We start from the raw sequence: 17,915 nt of genomic DNA, 5'->3' as shown, positions 1-17,915 counted from the left end.
GTTCGGTTGTGTTTCATTGGCTGTGTTTCTTCAGCCCCAGTCAGCTTCATAGGTGATGAACAGAGTAAACAAGAGTTGGATTTTACTGGGATTGGAGTTTTGGGAATTGGCTAAAGGTCATCGAGAGAAGAGTCAGAGAGTTGAAGGAGTCATATTGATAAACTAGGTAATTTATTATTATTATTTTTTTGTGTGTGTGAGGAAGATCAGCCCTGAGCTAACATCCGTGCTAATCCTCCTCTTTTTGCTGAGGAAGACCGGCTCTGAGCTAACATCTATTGCCAATCCTCCTCCTTTTTTTTTCCCCGAAGCCCCAGTAGATAGTTGTACGTCATAGTTGCACATCCTTCTAGTTGCTGTATGTGGGACGCGGCCTCAGCATGGCCGGACAAGCGGTGCATCAGTGCGCGCCCAGGATCCGAACCGAGGCCTCCAGTAGCGGAGCGCGTGCACTTAACCGCTAGGCCACGGGGCTGGCCCTAAACTAGGTAATTTAAACTACACAACTATGCTGACTGATCTCACTTTATATTCATGATAACTTACAGGTGTGGGTCCTTATTGCGCTGGGAAACTGTACTGTATCTCCTTAGTTCATTCGTTCTCCAGTTCTCATTTCACACCCTAACTCTTCTCAAACCTGCAACTCCCTGCCTTCCCCTACCCACCCATCCTCACTCTTAGCTGAAGACCTTGTTTTCTGCCTCATTGAAAAGATAGAAGCAGTCAGAATAGAGATTCTAAGCTCTCCTTGCAGTGGTACCCAGGTACTCTGACTTCCCACCTCTTATTATAAATGAAGTATGTACTAACCTATGTCTACTGGTGTATCAGATCCCCTCCTCTTCGCAAAATCCGACTTTGTTTCAGCAGTTTTCTATATCAACAGCTGCATCAGGCTTTTCTTCTTGACTAGTTCATTCCCATCAATGTACCAGAAAAACTTCTTTTGACCACACATCTCCTAACCACCACCCCATTTCTCTCCTATAGAAACACTCATCAAAAGAGTTGTCTACACTTGGAGTCTACAGTCCCTTCACTTTGGAACTCACCTGAATCAGCTTTTACCACTACTCCTATCCAACATGGTCACTAATAACTTGCATGTTGCTAAATCCAGTGGTCAGTTCTCAGTCTTCCATCTCATTTAATAGCATTTGATACAGCTGATCATTGCTACTTTCTTGAAAGACGTTTCTGCTTAGCTTCTGGGTCCCCACACTCTCCTGGTTTTCTTCTCAGTATTCCCAATTTTTAAAGTTGTACCAGTTCCTCTCTGTCTACGTTCACTTCTTTGGTGATCTTGTCTAGCTCCATGCATTTAAATAATATTTCTATTTCCAGTCTATACGACTACTATGAACTGTAGATTCACATAGCTAACTGCTTGCTTAATATTTACACTTAGATGTCTGGGGCACCTGAAAGTTAACATGTTCAAAAAACAGTTTGTCATTTGTGGAATCTACAGACAAATTATTAGAATTCATAAGAATTTAGCAAGATTGCTGGATAAAATTTGTACCAGTAGTAAACATATTGTCATTTAAAGGAAATAACACAATAGTATTAAAAAAATAACATATCTAGGAATAAATCTTAAAGAAAGGTATGTAAGCTCTTTATGGAGAAAATTTTAAAAGTTTATTTGAAGATGTTAAAGAGTAACTAAATAAGAGACTGACTGTGCTCATGATTTGGACTATTTATCATAAAGTTGTCAGTTCTCCCATATTGATCTAGATTGATTCATTGCCATTCCAAGCAATGTCATAAAAGCCTCCCACCCCCAATTTGACCTGCTTATTTTAAAATTTATACGAAAGAGCAGAGTACCAAGACTTCAATAACGTATATGTATGGGGAAAGGCCTTGCTCTACTATATATCAAGATATTATTATAATGCCATAATAGTTAAGACACATGGTAGTAGTGTAGGAATAAATAGACCCATGGAAAAGAAGCCTGGAAACAGACACATACATATATATATACACTTACATATATGTACACACACACACATATATATATAGAAACAATTTATAATAGAACTGGCCTTATAGTGGAGAAACAGTGGTTCTGGGACAATTGATTATTCACGTGGTAAAAAATGAAATGGGACTGGACCTCATACCAGATAACAAATCAATTCCAACTGATTGGAGTCTTAAATGTGAAAGGCAAAACTATACAACTGAGAAGACATTAGAGGTAAATTATTTGAACCTTGGAGAAGAAAGACTGTTATACATAAGATGCAAAAATGTAGATAATAAAGGAAATGATCAACAGCTTTGACTGCATTTAAATTAAGAACTTGTGTTCATCAAAAGACAACTCATGAAGTTGGAAAAGGTATTTGCAAGACTTGTAACCAAAGATTGGGGTCTATTGTATTCTCTTACTTCAAATAAGAGAAAGATTATTGACCAAAAGAACAATAAAAAGATAGAAAAAGGTATTTTACAGAAAAGGAAACATGAAGAGCTGATAAATAGATTAAAATGCAAATAAAGACCATAGTAGGTGATCATTTTGTACCTACCAGCAGGGCAGAGAATAACTGCTGGTCTGGCAATACCTAGCTTGGTGAGGGTATGAAGCAGATGGAATTCTTAAAATAACCACTGCTGGTGGTGTAAACTGGTAACGCCTAATTGGAAAGCAATATGGCATTACCATGTGAAGTTGAAGATGAGCTACCTATTAGTCAGCAGTCCCTTCATTTATTTATACATTCCTTAAGCAGATATTTATTGAGTACCTACTGTGTGCTAGACAGTGTTCTTTGTGCCTTGGTTCAGTGGGAGACAGTTAAAGATAAGTTATATAGGTGATCAGTGCTATAGGAAAATGTTACTTATTAGAATGAAAACAGTTCAATATCAGGTCACTTCCTGTTTTTCACTTTTATGGATATAAGTTTTAAGAATGTTATATATGGTTTGTTATATCAGTGCCACTCAATTCTTTGAATCCTTTTAGAGTTATTTACCAAAAGTCAGTTCACAATCCATCATCAAAAACTATTTTTAATGATCTCTTAACTGAGGACTAGGTTACATCCTTTTTCAATTCTGTGGAATACACAGATTGTAAACTGCCTGGTCTATGAAATGATTTGTTAGCTGGTCATTAAATTTCTCAATTTCTAGGAGATATACCCAAAAGCCTTTACCAACGGAGGCATATCAAAGTGACTAAATTATATCTATTATTCTTTTACTTAAAGACACTTTGTTTATGGAGCCAAAATTAAACAAAATTGGTTAAAAATTAGTTACAGCATTGGATTTTCCCATAGGTTATTTTAAAAAATCTGTACTAGAGCCAAACCTCAATGATGTTATAGAGGTAACTTTTGAATTACTGTATGTAGTATAGATAGAATAGAAATTTGATTTCATGGTTGAAGGTGTGCTTATAGTTATCCTTTTGACAATTAAAAGGGCATGTCAGTATCTGAGAGGGAGAGATTATTCGAGTTAAATGAATTTTTTTGGTTGTTTTTAAGTTTAGGGCATTACATCCTAGATTGCATTTCAGAACACTTGTCCTACCTAATGTGTAGATGTAAGTGTTCTGTTTTTAAGAGTGCAATTTATTTTCCTAGAAACTTTTTTTTTTAACAAATATTTTATTTCTTATATTATCGTGATACTTAGAATAAATGACTTTCTTTTGGATTCAAAACAAGAACAACTTTTAAATATTTAGATAAGCTATGTATTATATTTATTTTGTACATTATGCTGAATGCTATTTTAGTTTTTAATAAAAGTTCAACAAAACAATCTTCTTATTTTCCTTTTTTTTTTTTTTTTTTGATTTTTATTGATATTTTAATGGTTTCTAACATTGTGAAATTTTGGGTTGTACATTTTTGTTTGTCCATCACCCCATATATGACTCCCTTCACCCCTTGTGCCCACCCCCCACCCCCACTTCCCGGGTAACCACAGTCCAGTTTTCTCTGTCCATGTGTTGGTTTATATTCCACATATGAGTGAGATCATACAGTGTTTGTCTTTCTCTTTCTGGCTTATTTCACTTAACATAATACGCTCCAGGCCCATCCATGTTGTTGCAAATGGGACGATTTTGTCTTTTTTTATGGCTGAGTAGTATTCCATTGTATATATATACCACATTTTCTTAATCCAATCGTCAGTCGAGGGACACTTAGGTTGCTTCCACTTCTTGGCTATGGTGAGTAATGCTGCAATGAACATAGGGGTGCATAAGCCTCTTTGGATTGTTGATTTCAGGTGCGTTGGATAGATTCCCAGTAGTGGGATGGCTGGATCATAGGGCATCTCTATTTTTAATTCTTTGAGGAATCTCCATACCGTTTTCCATAGAGGCTGCACCAATTTGCATTCCCACCAGCTGTGTATGAGGGTTCCTGTTTCTCCACATCCTCTCCAACATTTGTTGTTTTTTGTCTTGGTGATTATAGCCATTCTAACGGGCGTGAGGTGGTATCTTAGTGTTGTTTTGATTTGCATTTCCCTGATGATTAGTGATGTTGAGCATCTTTTCATGTGCCTATTGGCCATCTGTATATCTTCCTTGGAGAAGTGTCTGTTCATTTCCTCTGCCCATTTTTTGATCGGGTTGTTTGTTTTTTTGTTGTTCAATTGTGTGAGTTCTTTATATATTATGGAGATCAACCCCTTGTCAGATGTATGTTTTGCAAATATTCTCTCCCAGCTGGTTGGTTGTTTGTTCATCTTGATTCTGATTTCATTTGTCTTATAAAAGCTCTTTAGTCTGATAAAGTCCCACTTGTTTATTTTTTCTTTAGTTTCCCTAGTCTGGGTAGGCATGTCATCCAAAAAGATTCCTTTAAACCCAATGTCAAATAGTGTGTTGCCTATATTTTCTTCTATGAGTTTTATAGTTTCAGGTCTCACCTTCAGGTCTTTGATCCATTTTGAGTTAATTTTTGTGAATGGCGATAGCACATGGTCCACTTTCATTCTTTTGCATGTGGCTGTCCAGTTTTCCCAACACCATTTATTGAAGAGACTTTCCTTTCTCCATTGCATGTCCTTAGCACCTTTGTCGAAAATTAGCTGTCCGTATATGTGTGGTTTTATTTCTGGGCTTTCAATTCTGTTCCATTGATCTGTGTGTCTGTTTTTGTACCAGTACCATGCTGTTTTGATTACTATTGCTTTGTAGTATGTTTTGAAGTCAGGAATTGTGATGCCTCCTGCTTTGTTCTTTTTCTTTAGGATTTCTTTAGCTATTTGGGGTCTTTTGTTGCCCCATATAAATTTTAGTATTCTTTTTTCTATTTCTGTGAAGAATGTCATTGGGATTCTGATTGGGATTGCATTGAATCTGTAGATTGCTTTAGGTAATATAGACATTTTAACTATGTTTATTCTTCCAATCCACGTGCATGGGATATCTTTCCATTTCTTTATGTCATCGTAGATTTCCCTCAATAATGTCTTGTAGTTCTCATTGTATAGGTCCTTCACCTCCTTGGTAAGATTTATTCCTAGGTATTTTATTCTTTTTGATGCAATTGTAAATGGTATTATCTTTTTGAGCTCTCTTTCTGTTAGTTCATTATTAGCATATAGAAATGCAACTGATTTTTGTAGATTGATTTTGTACCCTGCAACTTTGCTGTAGTTGTTGATTGTTTCTAACAGTTTTCCAACAGATTCTTTAGGGTTTTCTATATATACAATCATGTCATCTGCAAATAGTGAGAGTTTCACTTCTTCGTTACCTATTTGGATTCCTTTTATTCCTTTTTCTTGCCTAATTGCTCTGGCCAAAACCTCCAGTACTGTGTTGAACAGGAGTGGTGAGAGTGGGCAGCCCTGCCTCGTTCCTGTTCTCAGAGGAATGGCTTTCAGTCTTTCCCCGTTGAGTATGATGTTAGCTGTGGGTTTGTCATATATGGCCTTTATTATGTTGAGGTACTTTCCTTCTATTCCCATTTTATTGAGAGTTTTTATCATAAATGATGTTGTATCTTGTCAAATGCCTTCTCTGCGTCTATTGAGACGATCATGTGGTTTTTATTCTTTGTTTTGTTGATGTGATGTATCACGTTGATTGATTTGCGGATGTTGAACCATCCCTGCGTCTCTGGTATAAATCCCACTTGATCATGGTGTATGATCTTTTTAATATATTGTTGTATTCGGTTTGCCAATATTTTGTTGAGGATTTTTGCATCAATGTTCATCAGCGATATTGGCCTGTAATTTTCTTTCTTTGTATTGTCTTTGTCTGGTTTCGGTATCAGGGTGATGTTGGCCTCATAGAATGATTCAGGAAGTGTTCCATCTTCCTCTATTTTTTGGAATAGTTTGAGGAGGATGGGTATTAAATCTTCTTTGAATGTTTGGTAAAATTCACTGGAGAAGCCATCTGGTCCTGGACTTTTATTTTTTGGGAGGTTTTTGATTACTATTTCAATCTCTTTACTTGTGATTGGTCTATTCAGATTCTCCATTTCTTCTTGGTTCAATTTTGGGAGGTTGTATAAGTCTAAGAATTTATCCATTTCTTCTAGATTGTCCAATTTGTTGGCATATAATTTCTCATAGTATTCTCTTATAATCCTCTGTATTTCCATGGTATCCGTTGTAATTTCTCCTCTTTCATTTCTAATTTTATTTACTTGAGCCTTTTCTCTTTTTTTCTTAGTTAGCCTGGCTAAGGGTTTGTCTATTTTGTTTATCTTCTCGAAGAACCAACTCTTTGTTTCATTAATCCTTTCTACTGTTTTTTTGGTCTCAATATCATTTATTTCTGCTCTGATTTTTCTTATTTCTCTCCTTCTGCTGGCTTTGGGCTTTGTTTGTTCTTCTTTTTCTAGTTCTGTTAGGTGTAATTTAAGGTTGCCTATTAGGGCTTTTTCTTGTTTGTTAAGGTGGGCTTGTATCGCTATGAGTTTCCCTCTCAGGACTGCTTTTGCTGCGTCCCATATGGTTTGATATGGCATGTTATCATTTTCGTTTGTTTCCAGATAGTTTTTGATTTCTCCTTTAATTTCATCAATGATCCATTGGTTGTTCAGTAGCATGTTGTTTAATCTCCACATTTTTGTCACTTTCCCAGTTTTTTTTTCCTGGTTCATTTCCAGTTTCATAGCCTTATGGTCTGAAAAGATGCTTGTTATGATTTCAATCTTCTTAAATTTATTGAGGCTTGCTTTGTTTCCCAACATATGGTCTATCCTAGAGAATGTTCCATGCGCGCTTGAGAAGAATGTGTAGTCAGCTGTTTTTGGGTGGAGTGCTCTGTATATGTCTACTAGGTCCATCTCGTCCAGTTTTTCATTTAAGTCTACTATTTCTTTATTAACTTTTTGTCTGGATGATCTATCCATTGCTGTAAGTGGGGTGTTAAGATCCCCTACTATTATTGTGTTGTTGTTGATTTCTCCTTTTAGGTTTGTTAATAGTTGTTTTATGTACATTGGTGCTCCTATGTTGGGTGCATATATATTTATAAGTGATATGTCTTCTTGATGGAGTGTCCCTTTTATCATTATATATTTCCCTTCTTTGTCTTTCTTAACCTGTTTTATCTTGAAGTCTACTTTGTCTGATATGAGTATGGCAACACCTGCTTTCTTTTGTTTGCCATTAGCTTGGAGTATTGTCTTCCATCCTTTCACTCTGAGCCTGTGCTTGTCTTTAGTGCTAAGATGTGTTTCCTGAAGGCTGCATATTGTTGGGTCTTGCTTTTTAATCCATCCTGCCACTCTGTATCTTTTGATTGGAGAGTTCAATCCATTTACATTTAGGGTAATTATTGAAATATGAGGGTTGAATGTTGCTGTTTTGTCACTTATTTTCTGGTTCTTTTGCATTTCCTTTGTTTCTTGTCCCATTTGTTTTGGACTGCCAATTCAGTTTGGTTGTTCTGTCTTACGATTCTTCTAGTTTTCTCTTTGTTTATCATATGTGGTTTTAATTTGATTATTTGTTTAGTGGTTACCTTGAGGTTTGGGCGAAAAATCTTCTGTATGAGATAGTCCATTATCTGATAGCCTCCCATTTCCTTATACTAAGTCAATTCAGTCACTTTCCTCTTCCCCTTCTAAGTTGCTCTTGTTATACCTTATTCTATCTTGTGTTGTGGCTGTGTGTTTACAGTGATGAGGTTAAATTTATTTTTGGTGAATTTCTTCCTTTGATCTTTGATTTTAGTATTTAAGTGGTTGCTAACCTATTCCGGTAAAGATCTACTATTTCTCTGATTTTGTCTACCTACTTTTCTCCTTACTCCAAGCTTTGTGTTCCCTTTCTCTTCTTGTTTTCAGGCCTGAGGGCCTTCTTGAGTATTTCTTGTAGTGGCGTTCTCGTGGCCATGAACTCCCTTAGCTTTTGTTTATCTGGGAGAGTTACTATTTCTCCATCATATTTGAAGGATATTTTTGCTGGATAGAGTATTCTTGGCTGAAAGTTTTTGTCTTTCAGTATTTTGAATATATCATTCCAGTCTCTTCTAGCCTGAAAAGTTTCTGTTGAGAAATCCGCTGAGAGCCTGATGGGAGTTCCTTTGTACGTTATTTTTTGTTTTTGTCTAGCTGCCCTTAATATTGTTTCTTTGTCGTTGACCCTGGCTAGCCTTACCACTAGGTGTCGTGGTGAAGGCCTTTGTCTGTTAATATATATAGGAGTCCTGTTGGCTTCGCTTACTGGTATTTCCTGCTCCTTCCCCAGATTTGGGAAATTTTCAGCTATTATTTCCTTGAATAGGCTCTCTGTTCCTCTTTCCCTCTCCTCTCCCTCAGGAATACCTATAATTCTTATGTTACATTTTCTAATAGAGTCCGATATTTCTCGGAGTCTTTCTTCATTTCTTTTTAGTCTTAGTTCTCTCTCTTCTTCCATCTGGAGTATATCTGTATTCCTATCCTCTAAAGTACTAATTCTTTCCTCCATATTGTCAGCTCTGTTCTTTAAAGATTCCAGATTCTCCTTTATCTCCTCCATTGTGTTCTTCATCTCCATCAGCCCTGATAGGTTTTTCTTTATGATTTCAATCTCTTTTGTGAAGAAACTCCTAATCTCATTGAATTGTTTGTCTGTGTTGTCTCGTATTTCGTTGAGTGTTTTTATGATAGCTATTTTGAAATCTCTGTCATTTAGTTTATGGATTTCTGTGTCTTTGGGGTTGATTTCTGGGTGCTTGTCATTTTGTTTCTGGTCTGGTGATTTCATATATTTTTGCATTGTGGTTCCTGTGTTGGTTTTGATTTTCCTCATCCTGGAAGTCTCTGGTTGCAATTTCCACCTGCCGCCACTGTGTGGTGGTAAAGGGCTGTGTAGTCTAAGCCGCCTGCGCTCTGCCCCAGTTTTTCTGCTGCGATCCGCAGTTTTGTTTTGTTTTGTTTTGTTTCTTTTCCCCACTGCGATCCACGGGTCCAGTCCAGTTTATTCAGGTCTGCCTCGGACCGCTAGATCTGGTGGAGCTGCAGACTCCGGGTTGCGGGGAGGGGGGAGCTCTCTCTTTTGCCCTCTGGGTCCCTGACGTGGGAGGCTTCTCGTTTGCCCCTCTTTATCCGCTCTCTGGGTTGCTCAGATGTTGATGGTAGCCCTGTGGCTCCTCTGAGCCCTCTGTGCGGGAGTTTCCCACTGGCTGAGAGAGCCCGAAGAGCTACAGTTTCCCGCCGAGGGCCGCCCCTCCCCCCTCTCTGGGAGCCGCGCGGACCCGATCGCTGATCTGATGGGGAGGGAGCGGAGTTCTCCTTACCTCTCCCCACTTCCTCCGGGGGCCCAGCACGTTCCGCTCTCAGATGTGCGGCAGTGTGGATCCCTCCGCTCCAGCTTTTGACTGTCTGGGATTCCGTTGTTGGTCTGTGGCTGTTACTTTTGTTGTATTTTGTGGGGGAAGAATTCACGGGAAAGCTCACTCCGCCATGATGCTGACGTCACTCCTTATTTTCCTGTTTTTAAGACTTGCCTAACTTCCTGGTTCCACCTTAGAAGCATACATAACCTAGTTTACCTTCTATGTTTCTTGCTTCCCTGTTCTTACTTTTTGTTGTTGTTGTTACTGAGGTCATGATAGTTTATAACATTGTGAAATTCCAGATGTACATTATTATTTGTGAGTCACCATATATATGTGCCCTTTTTACCTCTTATACCCACCCCCAACCCCCTTTCCCTCTGGAAATCACTAATCTGTTCTCTTTGTCTGTGTGTTTATCTTCCACATATGAGTGAAATAATGCAGTGTTTGTCTCACTTATTTCGCTTAACATAACACCCTCAAGGTCCATCCATGTTGTTGCAAATGGAATGATTTTGTCTTTTTTTTTTTTTTTTTTTTTTTTTTTTTACGGCTGAGTAGTATTCCATTGTGTATATATTGCCACATCTTCTTTATCCATTCATCAGTCAGTGGGCACTTGGGTTGCTTCCATGTCTTGGCTATTGTGAATGATGCTGCCATGAACATAGGGGTGCATACCTCTCTTTGAATTGTTGATTTCAAGTTCTTTGGGTAATACCCAGTAGTGGGATAGCTGGGTTGTATGATATTTCTATTGTTGATTTTTTGAGAAATCTCCGTACTGTTTTCCACAGTGGCTGCACTAGTTTGTATTCCCACCAGCAGTGTATGAGGGTTCCCTTTTCTCCACATCCTTTCCAACGTTTGTTTTTTTTTGTCTTGTTAATTGTAGGCATTCTAACAGATATAAGGTGAGATATCATTGTAGTTTTGATTTGTATTTCCCTAATGATTAGTGATGTTGAACATCTGTTCATGTGCTTGTTGGCCATCTGTATATCTTCTTTAGGAAAATGTTTGTTCATATCCTCTGCCCGTTTTTTGATCGGGTTGTTGGTTTTTTTTTTGCTGAGTTGTATGAGTTCTTTATATATTTTGGAGATTAACCCTTTGTTGGATATATGATTCGCAAATAATTTCTCCCAGTTGGTGGATTGTCTTCATTTTGTTCCTGGGTTCCTTTGCCTTGCAGAACCTTTTCAGTCTGATGTAGTCCCATTTGTTTATTTTTTCTTGTTTCCCTTGCCTGAGTGGACACGGTATTCGAAAAGATGCTGCTAAGACCAATGTCAAAGAGGGTACTGCCTGTATTTTCTTCTAGGAGTTTTATGGTTTCACATCTTACCTTCAAACTTTTAATCCATTTTGAGTTAATTTTTGTGTATAGCGTTAAGATAATGGTCTACTTTCATTGTTTTGCATGTGGCTGTCCAGTTTTCCCAGCACCATTTATTGAAGAGACTTTCCTTTCTCCATTGTATGTTCTTGGCTCCTTTGTTGAAGATTAGTTGTCCGGAGATGTATGGTTTTATTTCTGACCTTTCAATTCTGATCCATTGATCTGTGTGTCTGTTTTTGTACCAGTACCATGCTGTTTTGATTACTATAGCTTTGTAGTATATTTTGAAGTCAGGGATTGTGATGCTTCCAACTTTATTCTTTTTTCTCAGGAGTGTTTTAGCTGTTTCAGCTTTTGTTGCCCATATGAATTTTAGGATTCTTTGTTCTGTTTCCGTGAAGAACGTCATTGGGATTATGATTGGAGTTGCATTGAATCTGCAGATTGCTTTAGGTAATATGGACATTTTAGATATGTTTATTCTTCCAGTCCTTGTGCATGGAATATCTTTCCATTTCTTTATGTCATCATTGATTTCTTTTAATAATGTCTTATAGTTTTCATTGTATAGATCTTTCACCTCCTTTGTTAAATTTATTCCTAGATATTTTATTCTTTTTGTTGCAGTTGTAAATGGGAATATGTTCTTGAGTTCTCTTTCCATTAGTTCCGTTATTAGAGTATAGAAATGCAACTGATTTTTGTAAGTTTATTTTGTACCCTGCAACTTTGCTATAGTTGATCATTTCTAATAGTTTTCTGATGGATTCTTTAGGGTTTTCTATATATAGAATCATGTCATCTGCAAACAGTGAGAGTTTCACTTCTTCGCTAGGAATTTTTTTTAAGAGTAGAATTCAGGGCCAACCCCGTGGCTTAGCGGTTAAGTGCGCGCGCTCCGCTACTGGCAGCCCGGGTTCGGGTCCTGGGCGCGCACTGACACACTGCTTCTCCGGCCATGCTGAGGCAGCGTCCCACATACAGCAGCTAGAAGGATGTGCAACTATGACATACAACTATCTACTGGGGCTTTGGAGGGAAAAAAAAAAAAAGGAGGAGGATTGGCAATAGATGTTAGCTCAGAGCCGGTCTTCCTGAGCAAAAAGAGGAGGATTAGCATGGATGTTAGCTCAGGGCTGATCTTCCTCACAAAAAAAAAAAAGAAGAGTAGAATTCATAAAGAGTTCCTTTAAATTAATCAAATAAGTATATAGGAGGGATGAGTAAATGTGCAGTGAATGCTTGACATATGACAGGGAACAAAAGATTTGCACTAAAGTAAAAATGAAAATAGATTTATAGTATCCAAAATTTTTCAGCAAAAGTTAATTAAAAGGTTCATGTCCTGAATAACTATTCAAGAAAATGTAATGTAAATCCTCAACGTATGTTTAACATGTTCCCTTTTTTTAAACATGTTTTCCAACTTTATAATTTTTTCATTTATTCTGAAATGTGATGTTGATCTCTTGGAAATAAATTGGACCTTTTCACCTTCAGCAACTAGGAATAATGCAAAACATGCAACTGGGAAACAGCCTTAGGTGCAGGTGAATGAGTCCTCGCCAAGCTTCACAGTAGATTGGTATTTCCCAGCATGCTTTACCAGGAGCATTGCTGTGAATCTGTCACCTAGATGAAATAAGGCTCTATACCTTACCCACACTCTGTATGCTCTCATCATACTTGCTCTCAGAAGCAAGGCATTCTTTGATACTAGTAAGAGGACCAAGAGGTGAGGTCATTAAACAAAAATTGTCATTGCTACTGTCACCACATTCTACAATCAGAACATTCCAACATGAATCAAAAGACTTACTTTTCTTTTTAATACACTTGAGGTAGTATACCATAGGAAGATGGTTGAGAAGGAGAAGGGCACTTGTGAACCAGGGAGATGAGAAAGAAGAACCAACATGATGCCTTGACTACAGGTGCCTTCTGTGGCACATCAGTTTTAGAGAAGTGAGCGTATGGAATTGGAAGGTAGGGAACATGTCTTGGCTATTGTGAATGTCAAAGTCTCCACGTCCGCTTATTCCTTTTAGCCAAGGTCAGTTGGCATAAGCCTGGTAACCTTTTGCAGTAAGAACCTCTTGTGGCATCTTTGCTTTCTTTTCCTCAGCTAGCTGTGAATATGGCGGGTCCTTGGAGCTTCATGGCTCAGTAGTACATGTTTTGAATTATTTTTCCCTATGGTGGAGTTGCATTTATGGCTGCTGTTCTCATAGGTATTCTCATGGCTGAGGACATAAGATTGCAGTTTTATTAAGATCAGGAACCGTGTGCTTACCAGTCACATTTTATTATGTGCTTTTTTTCTTATCACAAAAAGGTTTAAATTTTCCAGTCTTTCAGTTTTGCCTGGAAGCCAGACTCAGCCAACACAGATTAACAAATAATGAGAGGACTACAAAAAGAAAGCCTCCCCCAAGTACATATTTAAATTAACATCCCTATTTAGTGCACTCACTCCATAAGACTTGAAGGAATTTATTCCATTTTTCCAACTGTAGGAATCATATTTTATGACTGGAGAGTAACAACCACAGTGTAATTCAGAAAGCAGTGGAGTTAGAAGACTTGTGTTCCAGGCCTGACCTAACTGCTTATTAGATGTGTTACCTTTGGTAAGTCCTTTGACATTTTAGAGCATCAGTTTTTTCTTCCTGTTAATCTCTGAAGTGGAGGGCTCACCTGGTGTCAAAGGGAGGAAGAAGGGAAGGATAAAATTCATGTTAGCAGTTGTATAGAGCAGTGTTTTAAGAATTCTCCTAGAATAGGACTAAATAACCTGTGTGGCTTTGTATTTAGTTTCATCCATCCTTTGATTAAGAATCAATGAAAAAAAAAAAAAGGATTGATGAAAAAGAAATGTGTTGCTCATTTTTGTATTTGTTGTTTTATTAATCTTCAAAGCAACATGTGAAATAGCACAAGTTTCATTTTAGAGGTAAAGAAACTGGGAGTTACCCATCAAATTTTGGAATTAGTGGGACATATCAGTGTTCATTGGAGTTGTGGAGAGAAAGTAACTTGCGATGGATTGAGGAATAAATGGGGGAGTGACAAAATGAAGATGCTAAGAGTACACTGCTCTCTATAGAAGTTTTGTTACGACTGAAGAGAAATGAACATAAAGTTGGGGGAAAAGTGGGTGTGGTTTTTTATTAATTGAGTGAAACCAGTGTAGATAGAGGTTGACGTTACCAGGTAACTTACTGGACTGTTACAGAGCTGTGATACCACTGGATGGTGACACTACTGGACTGTGGAGCAAATGAGAGGGATTGAGATTAAGGTAGAGGAGATTGAGATAAGGCTCTTGGCAAGGACATCCTCTCTTAGCAGTATAAGCTTAATTATAAGGTATAAAATTAGATCATTTTGTAAAGTACCTGGTAGATTGCCAGGCATATATGAAGTGCCCAATAAGTCATGGGTTTTGAAAAGGTGAAATATTCAACAAATGTTTGTGAGTGAATGATTGGATCAAGTATTCAGATACAGGCAATTCTTTTCTTTTTTTTTTTTTTTGTGAGGAAGATCAGCCCTGAGCTAACATCTGATGCCAATCCTCCTCTTTTTTGCTGAGGAAGATTGGCCCTGGGCTAACATCTGTGCCCATCTTCCTCTACTTTATATGGGACGCTGCCACAGCATGGCTTGCCAAGCGGTGCGTCAGTGCGTGCCCGGGATCTGAACCGGCGAACCCCAGGCTGCCGAAGCGGAGCACGAGCACTTAACGCTTGTGCCACCTGGCCGGCCCTGATACAGCCAATTCTGATATGGATGTTGCTGGGAGAGAGCCAAAGCATGTAGATAAAACTTGAAAAAGAATGGATGGTGTAGAACATTGTTTAAATTTAATATTGACTATTTCTATTAACAATTTTAATTATGGCGAAGTACACATGACACGTTGGTCTAATGGTTAAGATTGGATGCTCTCATCCAGTCCACGGCCCAGATTCGTTTCCCAGTCAGGGAACCGTACCACCTGCCTGTTGGTTGTCATACTGTGGCAGCTGGGTATTACTGTGATGGTGAAAGCAATGCCGCTGGTATTTCAAATACCAGCAGGGTCATATGGTGGACAGGTTTCAGCAGAGCTTCCGGACTAAGACAGACTAGGAAGAAGGACCTGGCCACCCACTTCAGAAAAAACTGGCCATGAAAACCCTATGAATAGCAGCAGAGCATTGTCTGATATAGCGTCAGAATGTGAGAGGATGGCGCGAAAAGACTGGACAGGGTTCGGCTCTGCTGTACTTAGGGTCGCTGGGAGTCAGAATTGACTCAGTGACACTAGCAACAAACACATAACATAACATTTTAAAGTGTACAGTTCGGTGGCATTAAGTATATTCATGGTGTTTTGCAACCATCACCACTACCTAGTTCCAGAACTTTTTCATTATCCCAAACATAAACCTCATATGCCTTAAGCAGTCACACTCCCTCCAGCCCAGCATCTAGTAACCACTAATCTGTTTTCTGTCTCTATGGATTAGATATTTCATACAAATGGAATTGTATAAAATGTGTTGTTTTGTGCACCTGGATTCTTTCACTTAGCATAATGTTTTCAAGGTTCATCCATGTTGTAGGATGTATCAGTATTTCATTCCTTTTTATAGCTGAATAATATTCTATTGTATGGATATACCACATTTTGTTTATGCATCTGTTCATGGAAATTTGGATTGTTTCTACTTTCTGGCTATTGTGAATAAAGCTGTTGTGAACATTTGCTTACAAGTTATTGTGTGGACATGTTTTCATTTCTCTTGGATATAAAGCTAGGGGTGGAAATGTTAGATCATATGGTAACTCTGTGTTTAACGTTTTGGGGAACTGTCAACTGTTTTCCAGTTTCACCATTTTATATTTCTACCAGCAATGTATGAGGATTCCAATTTCTCTGCATCCTTGCCTCATTGTAATATGTAAAAATTAGTTTGTTAAACCTTTGAATCCTTACCACATGCAAGGCACATGGCTTGGCGGTTAGATGCGCGCGCTCCGCTACTGGCGGCCCAGGTTTGGATCCCGGGCGTGCACCAACACACCTCTTGTCCGGCCATGCTGAGGTGGCGTCCCACATACAGCAACTAGAAGGATGTGCAGCTATGACATACAACTATCTACCGGGGCTTTGGGGAGAAAAAGGGAAAAAAAAGGAGGAGGATTGGCAATAGATGTTAGCTCAGGGCCGGTCTTGCTCAGCAAAAAAAAAGAGGAGGATTGGCATGGATGTTAGCTCAGAGCTCATCTTCCTAAAAAAAAACAAGGGCAAGGCAGGAGTCTAGAAACAATAAGTTTTGGCCTGCTGGGAGTTAAGATCGACATTTATAAATATCCTGGAAAGAGCAAGTGTCAAGTGCACTAGAAGGCACAATGAAAAGTATTTTGAGGATTTCAGGGGGGGGATTTTGGGGGAAAGTCTTATTTCTTGACTATCAGACCAAGAAACTTAAATCCTATTCTGTAGTTGGTAGGAAGCCAGAAGATTTCTGAGCAGAGTGGTGATATAATTTGAACCTGGAGTTAGGAAGAGAGACCTGGCAGCCAGAGTAGAGGCTGAGCCAGAGGGTGGAAGAGACTAGTAGTGCCTATGAAACCAATTTTTTTATTGGAGAGTAATTGAAACCTGGAGTGACAAACAGAAATGGAAACTAAGGAATGGAACAGACAGGACTTGGAAACTCTTACATCTTTAGTCTCCCTAGATCTCATCTCTTCTCCTGACTTTAAACATCGCCTACCAAATACTGACAATTCCCAAAACTCTATCTCGGGAACAGATTTCTGAGCTCCAGACCACATACTTGACATCTCATATTTAAAATTTTTTTTTCAATCTTCATTTCCCCTTCAATCTAGTCTTGCATAATGTTTTTTTTTGAAGTTCTAAGAGAGTTTTAAGTGATGTATTTTTCCTCCTCAGAATTTCTCGGTAGTAAGCAAAAGCCCCTCCAATTAGTCACTCTGTAAAAATAGCCACAGCCACGAAAGGCATCACTAAAGAACTTCATAAAATTTTATAAAAAGTTATAAAAATTTGCAGAGCAAATTAATATCATTACAAAAACATTTGACTAATAGACAAGATAAAACAAAATGCCCATGGTTTCACCACCCTAATAAAACCGTTATTGGCATTTTGTCATGTTTTCCTTTAGTCCTTTGCTTCTAAAACAGGAATTTCTTTTATCTGTGCTCTTTCATCTTCTTTTATTTGTTCCCTTTTACTAGACATTCTCATTTGTCATCTGTCTCCTCCCCACCACATATTCTGCACATGCATGCACAGACCACACTCTTACATAACTTTACAGCCTAGGTGTCAGAGTACATTGAGGATGGTAAGTAAGTAGTTGTTATGGGATATATAACAGCTTCAGAACTTTCATACCAGTAGCAAAGCATTGCCAGTTAATATTTCCTCTGCAATCACTGCCTTAACTGGGATTCTGTTTAGAGAAACTTGGGGTTGAGTATTGACTGAAAAGATGGTGTGTGAAAGTGTCAATTGGAAGATTCGAACTTGCATATCAGGATTTGAAAGGAGGTGATGTTTGTTTAAAATTGAGACATTTTCCTTTTTGTCTGTTTCATAACCTAATGAATGCTTCATCTCCCTGCCTTGAATTTCAGATTCTCTGTTGTTCAAGCCAGAGTTCTTAAGACAAAAAGTATGCAACAGTTAATTATTTCGTAGGGAAGTTTGATTTGGTTGATATTTTTCCATAAGAACCTATTACAGGGAGATTGTCCACCATACAG

General features: G+C 38.2%; 1 protein-coding gene across 4 annotated transcripts in view; it reads left to right on the top strand.

Annotated features, from left to right (window-relative positions):
* Positions 1–17,915, top strand: part of GPBP1L1 (GC-rich promoter binding protein 1 like 1) — a 67,450-nt gene that overhangs the window by 14,670 nt on the left and 34,865 nt on the right. Inside the window, exon 2 of one of the 4 annotated variants that reach the window (XM_058552274.1) lies at positions 13,643–13,756. The exons of the other annotated variants lie outside the window; for them this stretch is intronic. The gene's annotated coding sequence lies outside the window, so the exon portion shown is untranslated. The remainder of the gene's footprint in view (positions 1–13,642; positions 13,757–17,915) is intronic. 4 annotated transcript variants of the gene reach the window in all.

The sequence above is a fragment of the Diceros bicornis genome, chromosome 13 (assembly GCF_020826845.1).
Source record: "Diceros bicornis minor isolate mBicDic1 chromosome 13, mDicBic1.mat.cur, whole genome shotgun sequence".
NCBI classification, from domain to species: Eukaryota; Metazoa; Chordata; class Mammalia; order Perissodactyla; family Rhinocerotidae; genus Diceros; species Diceros bicornis.
Note: the sequence above shows the minus strand (reverse complement) of the source record. Positions and strands in the feature narration are given on the sequence as shown.